The sequence below is a fragment of the Heterodontus francisci genome, chromosome 3, assembly GCF_036365525.1.
Source record: "Heterodontus francisci isolate sHetFra1 chromosome 3, sHetFra1.hap1, whole genome shotgun sequence".
NCBI lineage: Eukaryota > Metazoa > Chordata > Chondrichthyes > Heterodontiformes > Heterodontidae > Heterodontus > Heterodontus francisci.
The window spans coordinates 157,650,458-157,666,201 of record NC_090373.1 but is presented as its reverse complement, the minus strand read 5'-3'; positions in this window follow the sequence as shown (position 1 = coordinate 157,666,201).

Here is a 15,744-nt window from a genome sequence, read left to right as displayed (position 1 = left end):
TACTATGCTGCGATATGTTCCATGAGCAGTGTCAGTTCCCCCAGTACCCTGCCAAAGAAGCCATTCTTATTGTGTGAGCTTTGAGAGTGAAAGCTGGTTGTCCCAACTGGTTTTATTTTAATGCTGGCAGTATCTCACCAAGAATAAATGGACTACTGCCAGCATTAAAATAATGATTGTTTTAATGGCAGGCTGTTCCACTATGGGACATATCACAGACAAGTCTGATTTGGTTCTCACCTGATATTCACATAAGTGTGCTCTCAAGCAGAGAACACTGTATGGTGATCAGGAGCAGGCAGTTTAATTTCTCTCCTCTTTCCACTAGAGATGCTGATTTTCTGTATGGCTGAAATGCTGCATTTGCCCGTTGAGCTATGAGGCGAAAAGAATTCTAATTGTTGCTGTGATCAGAAGTGAAGATACTGCAGTATCTATAATAATAAGTCAGATTTTGTCTGTCCAAAAGACTGGTTTTATTGGTCAGTTTAATGGGTGCGTCTGTTGGAGGGTTTATTTGGTGGGCGGTGCCTGGCGGAGGACTGGAGTTCATGACGCACGTGTGGCTGCCACTGGTTGTTGGTGGCTGTTACGACCAGGTGAGAAAGAGGTCTAGGGTTCCCTTTCAGTATTCACTTGGTCTTACTGTAACAGGGTTTAATTTTAAACACACCGTGTATTTAGCTTCCCCTTGGTAAATCGTTGTTCACCGCTTTCCAATAATAAGGCAAAGAAACTAGCACTAACAGGTTTTCTCAGGTTTAAAGAAGAAAGGTTGAACTTTATTAAACGTAAACCTCAACTCGAATTTGGTTAACGTCTACGGATACACACATGCAGATAGAGACAGAAAAGAGCAGAAGAAAAATACAGTGAAAAGGTTTGAGGCAATATCTGAAGAGATTTTGTTACAGTCCTTGATCGTAGGTAGATTTTGCTTTTTGTTGGGGCCCAGTATTCCTCTTAAACCTTGTTCGCTGTAGGAGACTTTTCTCTCTTGGGGTTCATGTGTCGTCAGTGGATTCAGAGTCTTGTGAGAAAGAGATGGGAGCAGACAGGAGAGATCGTCTCAATCCAAGAGCAAACAGACACTCTCAGTACAAATTGTTTGTACAATTCAGAAAAACCCAGGTTGCCAAGCAGGTTAGTCATGCGACTAACTGGTCTGACCATGTCTTGGATTGTATCACCTTAGAAGTCTCTAGAACTCTTCTTACACAGAATACCTGGTGATCAAGGTCCATTGTGGGTTGAATGTGTCAGGGAATGGTCCTTTGTCCTTCCAATCACTGTCTGTTATCATGCAAATGTATTTTCCAGCCACAGCTGATCTTTTTAACAAATCCTTTCTTCACTCCAGTAACAGTTTAAAATCAATGTTCATGACGAAATTAATGTGCCTCATTCTTGGCAGGTAGGGGCCTAGCATGACAGTGGCATTGCCGGGGATTGAGGGGAGTTAGTGGCGAACAAGAATAGCGAAATATAAGGGGAGACCAAAAGTAAAGTTACCATGGTTGGAGGGATTGTGTCCGTAAGGGATGGGGTAGGATTGATGGAAGGGATGGGGATGGCAAGAACAGGATAGTGATGGCATGGGAGGGATGGAAGGAATAGGATGGGGATAGCATGAGAGAAATGGCATGGGAAACATGGAATGGCATGGGATGGGTATTGCATTGGAAGGGAGGGGATGGCATGGGAGGAGTGGATGAAATGATGGAATTGGTTAAGTGTGGCAAAATGGCAGAGACAATTATTTGATACAACTTATGATTGAAAGCTTTTCCCTGGAGTACAGTTCCAGGTAGTGCTCCACCCAGCGTTCCATTTGCTTGCGTTGGTCAGTGATTGTGTCCCCTGATTTAGATTTGAGGGGGGCGACCTTCTTGATGGTTGGCCCAAAAGCTCTCTTAATGCCATCATCCATTCCTCTGATATTTCCGGTGTCAGAGGCCAGTTGAATATGACTGCATAGATGTTGCCAGTAGTCATTTGCACAGCGCCTGGCTGTTCTTTGTGCACCGCTTCTGGCTGCTTTAAGTGCTACGGATGTTAACTCACTGGGGGTTTTCTTGTAGTTCAGCAGTGCAATGTGCTTAGCAGCTATGACAGGTTCCAGCTCTTCAAAGTGAGATTGAAATCAGTCTGCATTCTGCTTCACACGTTTGCCATAGGTGGTCATTGCTGAGTCAAAGATGGCGTCTCTGATGTGGGCCCACTTGGTCTCTGCATCCCCTGTAGGAGTGTTTTGAAGGGCTTTTTCAAGTGAATTTCGAAACTGATGTAACAGCTGTGAATGAGAAATTCTGCTAGTGTTGATGCGCGGGCGGCCCTTCTGCTTGGAGTGATGCAGCTTCCTTGATTTGAGTCTAATCTTGCCGCACACCAGGGAGTGGTCGGTGTCGCAGACCGCACTGTGGAAGCTGCGTGTGATTTGAACATTGTTTAAAGAGGCTCGCCTTGTGACGATGAGGTCCAGCTGGTGCCAACGACGTGATCTTGGGTGCCTCCAAGAAACCTGGTAACAGGGTTTAGTATGAAAGAACGAGTTGGTGATGCAGAGGTTATGATAGGTACACAACTCAAGCAGTCTCGGGCCATTCTCATTCATCCTTCCAATGCCATAGCACCCAAGTAGTACATTGTCATAATAGGGAACAAAATATAACGATAGTAACAATAACATGAACAAAACAACTTTGTTGAGCAGTAACGCTGACAACAGTTCAAAAACAATTGAAATCGAAAGCACCTGGCAAAAATATTCATATCATTACAAGTCTAGACACAGTAGCCATTGACCGAAAAGCAGAAGTGTAAGTATTCTAACTATGTGTGTATGCACAATGTTTGAATTTAGAATTAAAAGCACGACAAGACTTGATACTATTTCCTTCATGAAGAGAGAATTGCAGTGAAGCAGTTCAATCGGAGCTGATATGTTCAAAAAGTGCCGTTTTCTTTGATGATTTTAGTTCTGATTCTAATAGGGTGAATAATATCAGAGAAAATAAATAATATGATCAACACATATTATTTTACTTTAGATTTGCAATAAAGAGGAAGAAAGATAAAATATTGCAATATAATAAAACAGAGAAACATTTGTGGTCAAATTAGGATCTTAACAGAATCAAAACTTCTCACTCTGGAAAAAGCTACATTAAACCGTCCATGTGTGAAAACAGGCCAAGGAATATAAATACAAATTTTGTCAGGAGTCTGGCTTTGTGACTTGTTTATTGCCATTAAATATGAAAGTCTAATTGAGAACAGTTTTCTCCTGAGTTGAAAAGGCAGATTTACATCTGATAGGCTCAATATTATTCAAGGAATAAACAGTCCATTTCCTTAAAATCTGTCTGTTATAATTTCAGCATCTATCATCAATGAAAACTGCTTCCTAACTACCAGTCTTGTTCCATGACAAAGTCCTTGTTTAGGGTTTAAGTTGCGTAGCAACATTATAACCGCTCTTTCCTTGAGTCTACCTTTGTGCGGTGGCATGCACATTCAAGCTAGACTGTGCAGAAACTCTGGAGGGAATAGATTCGCTTATAGAATCAACGCTGATTCACTTGACAGCTTTTCTAAAACTTTTTCATTCTAGTGAATCTTCATTTTTATCAACTTTGCTTCTAATTTCCACCCTTCTCTCACCTTTACATGGTCCATCTCCGATACTTCCCCTCCCTCCTCGACTTCTCTGTCTCCATCACTGGTGATAGGCTGTCTACTAATATCCATTATAAGCCCACCGACTCCCACAGCTACCTCGACTACACTTCTTCACACCCTGCCTCCTGTAAGGACTCCATTCCATTCTCCCAGTTTCTCCCTCTCCGATGCATCTGCTCTGATGATACTACCTTCCATGACAGCGCTTCTGATATGTCTTTTTCCTCAACCGAGGATTCCCCCCCACTGTGGTTGACAGGGCCCTCAACCGTGTCCGGCCCATTTCCCGCAACTCTACCCTCACCCCTTCCTCTCCCTCCCAGAACCGCGACAGGGTTCCCCTTGTCCTCACTTTCCACCCCATCAGCCTCCATATCCAAAGGATCATAAAAATTTTTTTAAATTTAGAGATACAGCACTGAAACAGGCCCTTCGGCCCACCGAGTCTGTGCCGACCATCAACCACCCATTTATACTAATCCTACACTAATCCCATATTCCTACCACATCCCCACCTGTCCCTATATATTTCTCTACCACCTACCTATACTAGGGGCAATTTATAATGGCCAATTAACCTATCAACCTGCAAGTCTTTGGCATGTGGGAGGAAACCGGAGCACCCGGAGGAAACCCACGCAGACACAGGGAGAACTTGCAAACTCCGCACAGGCAGTACCCAGAATCGAACCCGGGTCCCTGGAGCTGTGAGGCTGCGGTGCTAACCACTGCGCCACTGTGCCGTCCTTGTTTTCAAATCCCTCCATGGCTTTGCCCCTCCCTATTTCTGTAATCTCCTCCAGCCCCACAAGGCTCCAAGATAGCTGTGCTCCTTTTAATTCTGGCCTCTTGAACAGCCCCGATTTTAATCGCTCCCCACCACTGATGGTTGCATCTTCAGCTGCCTAGGCCCCAAGCTCTGTAATACCCTCCCTGCACCTCTCTGCCTTTAAGACACTCCTTAAAACCTATCACTTTGGCCAAGCTTTCAGTCTTCTAACCTAATATCTCCTTTGGAGGCTCTTGTAAAGCACCTTGGGATATTTTATTATGTTAAATATGTTACATAAAAATAAGTTATTGTTGTTATTGGCAGAAGGGTCAAGAACCAGAGGACTGGCAAAAGAACCAACAGTGACAGTAAGTGGTTAGGATCTGGACTGGACTGCCTGAGTGAGGTAGGGGCAGATTCAGTCGTGGCTTTCAAAAGAAATGAATAAGCACCTGCAAGGCCAAAGAAGAAGAAGACTACTTGATCTAGAAAATCCCCTCTTTTCATTATGTTTATAGTGATTATTATTTCTTGAATTTTCCTATGGTGCCATAGTGTGAATGTTTGATTTGGGCCTCTGGTCAGGTGGAAGTCGTGCAGCATTCCATTAGCATGCTACGACTGTTGGTAAAATTAAAGCACACAGAATTCAAGGGATTGTGGCATCATCGATAGGAAGTTGATTGCAGCACAGAAAACACAAGAGTACACAGATGTGCTGATTCAGACTAAATTTCGAGGATCAGCCGAAGTAGCATTGAGTAAGTGAGCATCCAGCATGAATAACATTTCTGATTAGGAAGGTTTTAAGGAGCATCTTAAAGGAAAAAAAAAGTTAGATAGTTGGAGAGGTTTAGGGATGAATGCCAGAGCTTAGGGCCTAGGCAGCTGAAAGCATGGCCACTAATAGGAGAGCAATTAAAATTGGGGATACTCAAGAGGCCAGAATTAGATGAGTGCAGATAACTTGGAGGGTTGTGGGGCTGGAGGAGATCACAGAGATAGGGAGGGGCAAGGCTATGAAAGGATTTGAAAACAAGAATGAAAATTTTAAAATCAAGGTGTTGCTTGACCAGCAGCCAATGTAGGTCAGCAAACAAAGGGGTGATAGGTGAATGGGACTTGTTGCGAGTAAGGACACAGACAGTGGAGTTTTGGATGCCCTCGTGTTTACAGAGGGTATAATGTGGGAGACCAACTAGGACTGCATTGGAATAGTCAAGTCCAGAAATAACAAAGACATGAATGAGGATTTTAACAGCATATGAGCAGAGGCAGGGGCAAAGTCAGGCAATGTTATGAGGTCAGGAGCTGAGTGGCCCTGGCAGAACCCAAACTGAGCGTCAGTGAGTAGGTCATTGCTGAGCAAGTGCCGCTTGATAGCACTGTCGACGACCACTTTTATTGGCTCACCTGATATCATAGTGCGGCCATGACTAGCTCTCCGCTGTGTTGCCCCTTTCATGCACCTGGTCTGTCCCTGATTCAGCGTGCAACCCTTGCGCCCCCACCAAAATCCCAAACTGGTCCTCAACAAGCTGGTAATGAGCTCATTAACAACAATCATTAGCTTCATCTCCAAGTCGAGCAGGTTGCCGGGTTCCCCCTGTTCTGAGGAAAATGGCTGGGAGCAGGAACGCTGACATTTGTCTGTGGGTGTCCGAGTGGAGAAGTAATATGAGACACATAATTCTTACACAAAAATTGAGAAAAATTTTGCAGCTGTCTAGTTTAAAAGTGTAAAACATGAAGTCGAATTGGATAGCTATTGGACAACTATTATGTCATCGTAAGTACATGAAGAAAAGTTTCAGAAAATTTCCTTATAATCTTCTTCTTAGGCAGCCTCTCGGGACTGAGGATGACTTGCTTTCACTCCTGTTCAGTACGTTCTAACACAGCTAATGAGTGCAATGCGTGAACCGCAGACACAACCACATGTGGGGCAGGTGCTGTTTGAAGAGTTTGATAGGTGAGTTACTTGGGAGGCTGTGTGTTCCTTCCACTGCCTGGACTTGACTTCTGTCGAAATCTCATGAGGTGTTCAGTACCTTCCTGAATGCACGTTCTTCACTTTGAGTGGTCGAAGAACAGGGACTCCCATGAGTTGGTGGGTATGTTCAGGGACGCCTTGAGAACGTCCCTAAAGCATTTCCTCTGTCCTCCTGTGCTGCAGCGAAGTTCAGGGTAGAGCAATTACTTCGGGAGCCTGATGTCAGGCATGTGAGTGATGTGGCCCGTCCAGTGAAGCTAGTTTTGGGTGATTCACACCTCGATGCTGGGAATGTTGGTTTGGGAGAGGATGTTGACATTAGACAGCCTATTCTAGACAACGAATATGAAGGATTTTGCGGAGACAGCGTTGGTGGTATTTCTCTAGTGCCTTGAGGTGCCTGCTATAGATTGTACAAGTCTCCGAAGCATATAGGAGCGCAGGGAACACTGCTGCCCGGTTCATCATGAACTTAGTGCCAGGTTTGAGGTCCCGGTCCTCGAATACTCTCTTCTTCAGTCGGCCAAAGGCACAGCTGGCACATTGAAGCCAGTGGTGGATTTCATCATCTATGTCTGCCTTTACTGAGAGGAGACTCCCGAGATATGGAAACTGATCCATGTTTTCCAGAGTCTCATCGTGGATCGTGATCAATGGAGGATGATGTTGAGCTGCAGGAATCAGTTGGAAGATGACCTTAGTTTTCCTGATGTTTAAAGTAATGCCTGTCCTCTCGTCTGTTTCGGTGAAGGAGTCAACGATGACTTGGAGCTCAGTCTCTGAGTGAGCACATACACAAGTGTTGTCCACGTACTGAAGCTCAATGACTGAAGTTGGAGTGATCTTTGTTTTGGAGTGGAGGTGACGGAGGTTGAATAATTTCCTGTCAGTCATGTAGGTTATCTCCACTCCTGTGAGGAACTTGCTGGAGGTGAGGTGGAAAATTGCGGCGAGAAAGATGGAGAAGAGGGTTGGTGCGATGACATGGTCTTGTTTGACACCCGTCTTCACTGAGATAGGGACTGTGGTGGTCCCATTGGCAAGAATTATTGCATGCATGGCATCATGTAGTAGGCGAAAGATAGTGACAAATTTCTGAGGGCAGCCAAACATGAAGAGGATTCTCCATAACTTCTCATAATTGATGGAATTAAAGGCTTTTGTGAGGTCAAAAAAGGCCATGTACAGTGGTTGGTGCTGCTCCCTGCATTTTTCTTGGATCTGCCATGCTGTGAAGATCATATCTGTAGTGCTTCTCAGTTGGCGAAATCCACATTGCGACTCTGGGAGGAGTTCTTCAGCCACTGGAAGGAGTTGAGCAGAATCCTTGCAATGATCTTCCCTGTGGCAGACAGCAAAGAGACCCTCCTGTAACTAGCATGATCGGATTTGTCTCCTTTCTTGAAAATGGTCACAATCATGGCATGTGCTCCTCTTCCCAGATAAGGGATATGAGGTTGTGCAATTGCCAGGAATGTATCACTGCCATGTTTCAGGATTTCAACAGTAAGTCCATCTGCTCCAGAGGCCTTGTTGTTTTTTTAAGCTGATGGATGGCTTGTCCAACTTGCTTCTGATTCAGGGTAGCACCAAGACTGAGCCAGGTAGCGTACTAAGGGATGGGATCAAGGACACTTGGTCAAAGACAGAGTCTTGACTGAGGAGTTCTACGAAATGTTCTCTCCAGTGAATGCTGACTGCCGATCTGTCCTTGATGAACTCTCCTCTGTTCTTGGTTCTCAGCAGGGTGGGCCCTTGAGTGTTTGGTCAGTAGACAGACTTGACAGTGCTGAAGAATCCACGCATGTTGTGGTTGTTCGCAAGCTGTTGAATCTCCATTTTCTTTCCACACACCATTTGTACTTTATGTCACAAGTTTTTTTATTGTTATTTTTATTGGGCGGCACAGTGGCGCAGTGGTTAGCACCACAGCTCCAGCGACCCGGGTTCAATTCTGGGTACTGCCTGTTTGCAAGTTCTCCCTGTGACCGCATGGGTTTTCGCCAGGTGCTTCGGTTTCCTCCCACAGTCAAAGACTTGCAGGTTGATAGGTAAATTGGCCATTATAAATTGCCCCTAGTATAGGTAGGTGGGAGGGGAATATAGGGAAGGTGGGGATGTGGTAGGAGTATGGGATTAGTGTAGGATTAGTATAAATGGGTGGTTCATGGTCAGCACAGACTCGGTGGGCCGAAGGGCCTGTTTCAGTGCTGTATCTCTAAATAAAATAAATTGCACCGCTGCCCTTAGGCCAGCTGCTTTTCTCCTGAAATGTCATTGTGCTTCCAGTCTACGAACCTTTGTGCTTATGTCCAATTAGCTCATTCTAGTCAAACCAGTTACTATATTTCCTGGAAGAGAAGTCAAGAATCTCTTTGCAGGTGCTGATTACAGACTTTGGAGTGGACCAGGCATTGTGGACATGTTGCTCATGTTAACTGGAAGTTGAGAGGTTGCTTATGAGGCCGAGGAGACCTGCCTTTCGGGGATCCTCGAGACCTTCAATGTTAATTTTCTTGTGGCAACATTTCTGTTTCTGTTTTTGGAGAAGGCCAACTCAAGGAACAAGGGGGCAGGTATACCTTTTTCTGGAAGGGCTAGCCAGAAGAGGAACAACGCCTTCATGGGATGGGCTTTGCCATTAAGAACGAGCTTGTCTGGCATCTCAGTGATTCTACTTGCGGGACGTCTCATGACCCTCCGGCTCTCCCTAAAGAAGAACGGGTATGCCACTGTCATCAGTGCTTTTGCTCCTACCCTAGATGCAACAGTCGAAGTCAAAGAGGGATTCTACTCTGATCTTGAGCAATTTCTAGCCCGGGTCCCAGTGGGGGCGGGGGCAAGTTGATTCTGGGACCTGTACAAGGAGGACGGGTTGCATCTGAACTGGAGGGGCACCAATATCCTGGGCGGGAGGTTTGCTAGAGCTCTTCGGGAGGGTTTAAACTAGTTTGGCAGGGGGATGGGAACCGGAGCTACGGATCAGTGGATGGGGTAGCTGTTGAACAGGCAGATACCGAGTGCAGAGAGTCTGTGAGGAAGGTCAGACAATTGACACGACAAAGTTGCAGCCAGTATGATGGGTTGAAGTTTGTCTATTTTAACGCAAGAAGTATCAGAAATAAGGGTGATGAACTTAAAGCATGGATCAGTACTTGGAGCTATGATGTTGTGGCCATTACGGAAACGTGGATATCACAGGGGCAGGAATGGATGTTGGATGTTCCGGGGTTTAGATGTTTCAAAAGGAATAGGGAGGGAGGTAAAAGAGATGGGGGAGTGGCATTGCTAATCAGGGCTAGTATCACAGCTGCAGAAAGGGAGGTCGTCGAGGAGGGTTTGTCTACTGAGTCATTATGGGTGGAAGTCAGAAACGGGAAAGGAGCAGTCACTTTGTTGGGAGTTTTCTACAGACCCCCCAATAGCAACAGAGACATGGAGGAACAGATTGGGAGGCAGATTTTGGAAAGGTGCAGAAGTAACAGGGTTGTTGTCATGGGTGACTTCAACTTCCCTAATATTGATTGGAACCTCCTTAGTGCAAATAGTTTGGATGGAGCAGTTTTTGTCAGGTGTGTCCAGGAAGGTTTCCTGACTCAATATGTAGATAGGCCGACTAGAGGGGAGGCTATGTTGGACGGTGCTTGGCAACGAACCGGGCCAGGTGGCAGATCTCTCGGTGGGAGAGCATTTCGGTGATAGTGATCACAACTCCCTGACCTTTACTATAGTCATGGAGAGGGACAGGAGCAGACGGGATGGGAAAATATTTAATTGGGGGAGGGGGAATTACAATGCTATTAGGCAGGAACTGGGGAGCATTAACTGGGAACAGATGTTCTCAGGGAAATACACGACAGAAATGTGGAGGTTGTTTAGGGAGCACTTGCTGCGACTGCTGGATAGGTTTGTCCCGATGAGGCAGGGAAGGGATGGTAGGGTGAAGGAACCTTTGATGACAAGAGATGTGGAACAGCTAGTCAAGAGGAAGAAGGAAGCTTACTTAAGGTTGAGGAAGCAAGGATCAGACAGGGCTCTAGAGGGTTACAAGGTAGCCAGGAAGGAACTGAAGAATGGACTTAGGAGAGCTAGAAGGGGACATGAAAAAGTCTTGGCGGGTAGGATTAAGGAAAATCCCAAGGCGTTCTACACTTATGTGACACACAAGAGGATGGCCAGAGTGAGGGTAGGGCCGATCAGGGATAGTGGAGGGAACTTGTGCCTGGAGTCGGAGGAGGTAGGGGAGGTCCTAAATGAATACTTTGCTTCAGTATTCACTAATGAGAGGGACCTGGTCGTTTGTGAGGACAGCGTGGAACAGGCTGATATGCTCGAACAGGTTGAGGTTAAGAGGGAGGATGTGCTGGAAATTTTGAATGATATGAGGACAGATAAGTCCCCGGGGCCAGACGGGATATACCCAAGGATATTACGGGAAGCGAGGGAAGAGATTGCTGCGCCTTTGGCGATGATCTTTGCGTCTTCACTGTCCACTGGAGTAGTGCCGGATGATTGGAGGGTGGCAAATGTTGTTCCCTTGTTCAAGAAAGGGAATAGGGATAACCCTGGGAATTATAGACCAGTCAGTCTTACGTCGGTAGTGGGCAAATTATTGGAGAGGATTCTGAGAGAAAGGATTTATGATTATTTGGAAAAGCATGGTTTGATTAGAGACAGTCAGCATGGCTTTGTGTGGGGCAGGTCATGCCTCACAAGCCTTCTTAAATTCTTTGAAGATGTGACAAAACATATTGATGAAGGAAGTGCAGTGGATGTGGTGTATATGGATTTTAGCAAGGCGTTTGAAAAGGTTCCCCATGGTAGGCTCATTCAGAAAGTGAGGAGGCATGGGATACAGGGGAAGTTGGCTGTCTGGATACAAAGTTGGCTGGCCCATAGAAGTCAGAGAGTGGTAGTAGGTGGAAAGTATTCAGCATGGAGCTCGGTGACCAGTGGTGTTCCGCAGGGATCTGTTCTGGGACCTCTGCTCTTTGTGATTTTTATAAATGACTTGGATGAGGAAGTGGAAGGCTGGGTTAGCAAGTTTGCTGATGACACGAAGGTTGCTGGAGTTGTGGATAGTGTGGAAGGCTGTTGTAGGTTGCAACGGGACATTGACAGGATGCAGAGCTGGGCTGAGAAGTGGCAGATGGAGTTCAACCTGGAAAAGTGTGAAGTGATTCATTTTGGAAAGTCGAATTTGAATGCAGAATACAGGCTTAAAGACAGGATTCTTGGTAGTGTGGAGGAACAGAGGGATCTTGGGGTCCATGTCCATAGATCGCTCAAAGTTGCCCCCCAAGTTGATAGGGTTGTTAAGAAGGCATATGGTGTGTTGGTTTTCGTTAACAGGGGGATTGAGTTTAAGAGCCACGAGGTTATGCTGCAGCTCTATAAGGCCCTGCTTCGACCACACTTGGAATATTGTGTTCAGTTCTGGTCCCTCATTATAGGAAGGATATGGAAGCTTTTGAGAGGGTGCAGAGGAGATTTACCAGGATGCTGCCTGGCCTGGAGGGCATGTCTTACGAAGAAAGATTGAGGGAGCTAGGGCTTTTCTCATTGGAGCGAAGAAGGATCAGAGGTGACTTGATAGAGGGGTACAAGATGATGAGAGGCATAGATAGAGTGGATAGTCAGAGACTTTTTCCCAGGGTGGAAAGGGCTATCACCAGTGGGCATAATTTTAAGGTGATTGGAGGAAGGTTTCGGGGAGATGTCAGAGGTAGGATCTCTACACAGAGAGTGGTGGGTGCGTGGAATGCGCTGCCAGCGGTGGTAGTAGAAGCAGATACATTAGGGACATTTAAGCGACTCTTGGATAGGTACATGGATGATAGTAGAATGAAGGGTAGGTAGTTAGTTTGATCTTAGAGTAGGTTAAAGGTTCGGCACAACATCGTGGACCGAAGGGCCTGTACTGTGCTGTACTGTTCTATGTTCTAAACTCACCTCTTTCTTGTTTAAACTCAAGAAAACCTGTCCGATTGGTTCTTTTATCATCACAACAAAGGGAAAAAGTAAGACACTCACTGAAGTGGTAAGCACATCCATCCATTTAAAAAGGAATAAACCCTGTTGTAGTCAAACAAGAAGGACTAGGGGGGCAGCCTTGTGACCCCGCCTCACCTGATCATAACGATCTTTGGAAGTTCAGTCCAGTTTTTAATTACTCTTGGTTTCCTATAAAACAAAATCATATTCATTACTATTTTCAGTTACTTTTAATGTATTTTATATTAACTAATGTAATAAGTATGCAAAGAACTATCTTTCAGTCTTTGGAGGGAGAAACTTATCAGAAGCTTTTCTCACAAGACTAAATGAATTGGTTATGCTCCATTACAGAATGTAATGTCACAGACAGACTCACATGCTCAGAACAATTATGACCAGGTGGCGACAGGTCACACTCCCCCATCATTCACCTTATAGGATTACAATTCATAAGCTTTGAAAATAAATACTAAGTACGTGAACTTGATCGGGCACAGTCATTTCTCCAAATGTTCTAATTAAAGATACTTAGCAAAAAAAGGCAGACACTTGTTTTGAGTACATGATTGATCTCTAAATTTGCTTTATGAGATCAGAAGTGTCAGATTAAGTATAATCATTATAATTAAGTCATTTACAAATAGCAGTACGTTTGATGTTTGAATATTAGTGACCCCGCCCAGCTCCAGGAGTTTTAATTGTACAGAAGGTTAATTAATTTATATAAGGTAATTAACTAGAGAAGAGAAAGAACTATTCCAGAATAGCGCTGACAACAATCCTTTAAGATGGAGTGTAGTTCAGACAAGAGGAAATATTCCACAATGGTGAGAGAAGTCTCCTTTATTTTAATTGGTTTTCAAATTTTTCCGATGCAACTTTAATGGAAGCCGGTGAGCTTCTTTTCCTGTCAGACCCACAAGAGGAAGAATATTATTTCAAGTAACTGGCTGCTCCACAGAGCCTAGTAATAAGCAAAAACAAAAGGTGCATAACAGCCAAGGAGGTAACAAGGACTTAGTTGTGAGATACAACCAAATATGATGATACAAATCCTTTAACACACTCTCCAAGCAAATGCACTGTAATTTAGCACAAATGTTGTTAAAGTTGTGCACATACCACCTCTTATTATAATTCAGTTATCTTGCACATTAACCTAGGTTTTCCAATCATAACACCAACATTATTTCATTAAAACGACGGTCTATGATTGACATTATGATAGAAAAGCCTGGGTCTCTATGCAATGCAAAGATGGTGCAATATGTATAAACTATGTATGTTACCATGACAATGCACTTGTAAAGTAATTGCAAAATAATAGATAAAACATTTCTAAAAAAACAAGGACTGAAGGCATTTCCAAGATGTGAAATCATATATAAATAGATTACATTTCATTTAACACCACCTAGTGTGCTACAGAACCAGACAGATCCAAGGTTTCATCTCTGAACAGTGTTGATATCATCCAAGATGGCAGTGGGACACCACTATTGGCTGAAAAACTACTAGGCTAGGGAGGGAAAAAGTCAGCCAAGATTCCTAATTTCTCCAGTGGCATTTGTTGGAAAATACTATTGTTTCGATATCAAGTGAGAACAGGTATTTGTTATGATGTTTCCACTGTCAATTAGCCAGCCAATGCTTAGGTTGTGTTTCCTTCTCCCTCTTGCCCCAGTTTGTGTTTCTGTCTCCCTCCCTCACCAAGAACAAAGAACAGTACAGCACAGGAACAGGCCATTCGGCTCTCCAAGCCTGCGCCGATCTTGATGCCTGCCTAAACTAAAACTTTCTGCACTTCCGGGGACCGTATCCCTCTATTCCCATCCTATTCATGGATTTGTCAAGATGCCTCTTAAACGTGGCTATACCAGTTTGTGTTTCTCTCTAACATAAATGTTGGAGTGCTGGAAATACTCAGCAGGTCTGGCAGCCATTTATGGAGATAGAAACAAGAGTTAAGATTCAGGTTGATGATCTTTCATCAGAACTCTCTCCTTCCCTCCCCAGTTTGTATTTTTCTCTCTCTCCCTTCCTCCTCAGTTTGTGTTTTTTCTCTCTCCCTCCCCCAGTTGCTATCTCAGGACACAAAGAGGGCTGGATTTAGTTCTCCAAGAATTGGGCTCCATGGCAGGGAGGGGGTGCTGGGGGTTCTGAAGATGCCTCCAGGAGAGGGCCGCCATGCATCCCAACCCCGGGAGAGCCCGGCCTGATATTACAGGTGGTGGCGAGGCCTCATGGCGGCGCGGCGCGGCGCCCCCCCTCCCCCGGCCGCTCGGCGACAGGACCTGTATTTGAATATTTAAATAAATGGAAATGAATGAATTAATGATACTTACGTCGCTGCCTGAGTTCCCGCTCCGATCTTCGGCCTAATGGCCGGCACTCCTGTGTCTTTGGATCACCATTTGGGGAAATGAGGCGCCACACTGGTGGGGAGAGGGGAGGAGATAAGGTTATCAGTGTGGGGGGGGGGGGGGTGGGGGCGGGGAAACGGGATCAAAATAACAGCACTGGTGTAGGGGATGGTGGGAAGGTTTGGATTTGAAAGTTTGTGCAGTTTGCGGGGGGAGGGGGGGCAAATTGTAAAGGTAAGTTTTTTTGGGGGGGGAAGGACAAATAATTAATGTAATGGTTGGGTGAAGAGGCGCAAAATAAGTGTATTTATTTTTTCTTTACACTTTATGTTTAACTATTTAAATCTCGCAGTCGGGCTGACGTACTTTAAAAAATGGCAACAGCGCCTGCGCACAGGCAGCTGACGCCATTGCCGAGGACGGACAGCCCGCCTTCTCCACCTGATCGGGCGGGAGGGGGAGGGCCGCCCTGGCTATTCAAATAAGCTGCCGCAGGGAAAATTGAGGTGGTTCGGCAATATGCGCCCCGCATGGGCAGGCCGTCATTTTTTTTTCGGGGTGGCGGGCACAGAAGATTGAGCCCAAAGTTTCTGGGCAATCTCCATTCGTCCCGATCATCTTGTCAGAAAGAAATGAAGTGCTATATGTTTTCAAATAGCAGGGGGAGCAGCAATACGCAAATCATGGCAGTGTTGGGGGAAATCTGCGTACACAAGGTCCGTTTTACCATGAGCCGCCAGCAGCAACACTCGGGAGGCTCCCGCCCAAAGCGGGAGGGTTGGGAACCCCAATTAAACTCCCCTTCTCTGCCCGAAGAACAATTCCGAGTGTCTCTTTATAACTGAAGTCCCTCATCCCTGCGACCATTCCGATAAATCTCCTCTGCACCTTGGAAATATTGGAGACATAAGTTTGCTTTTGCAGACTATAAACCATCG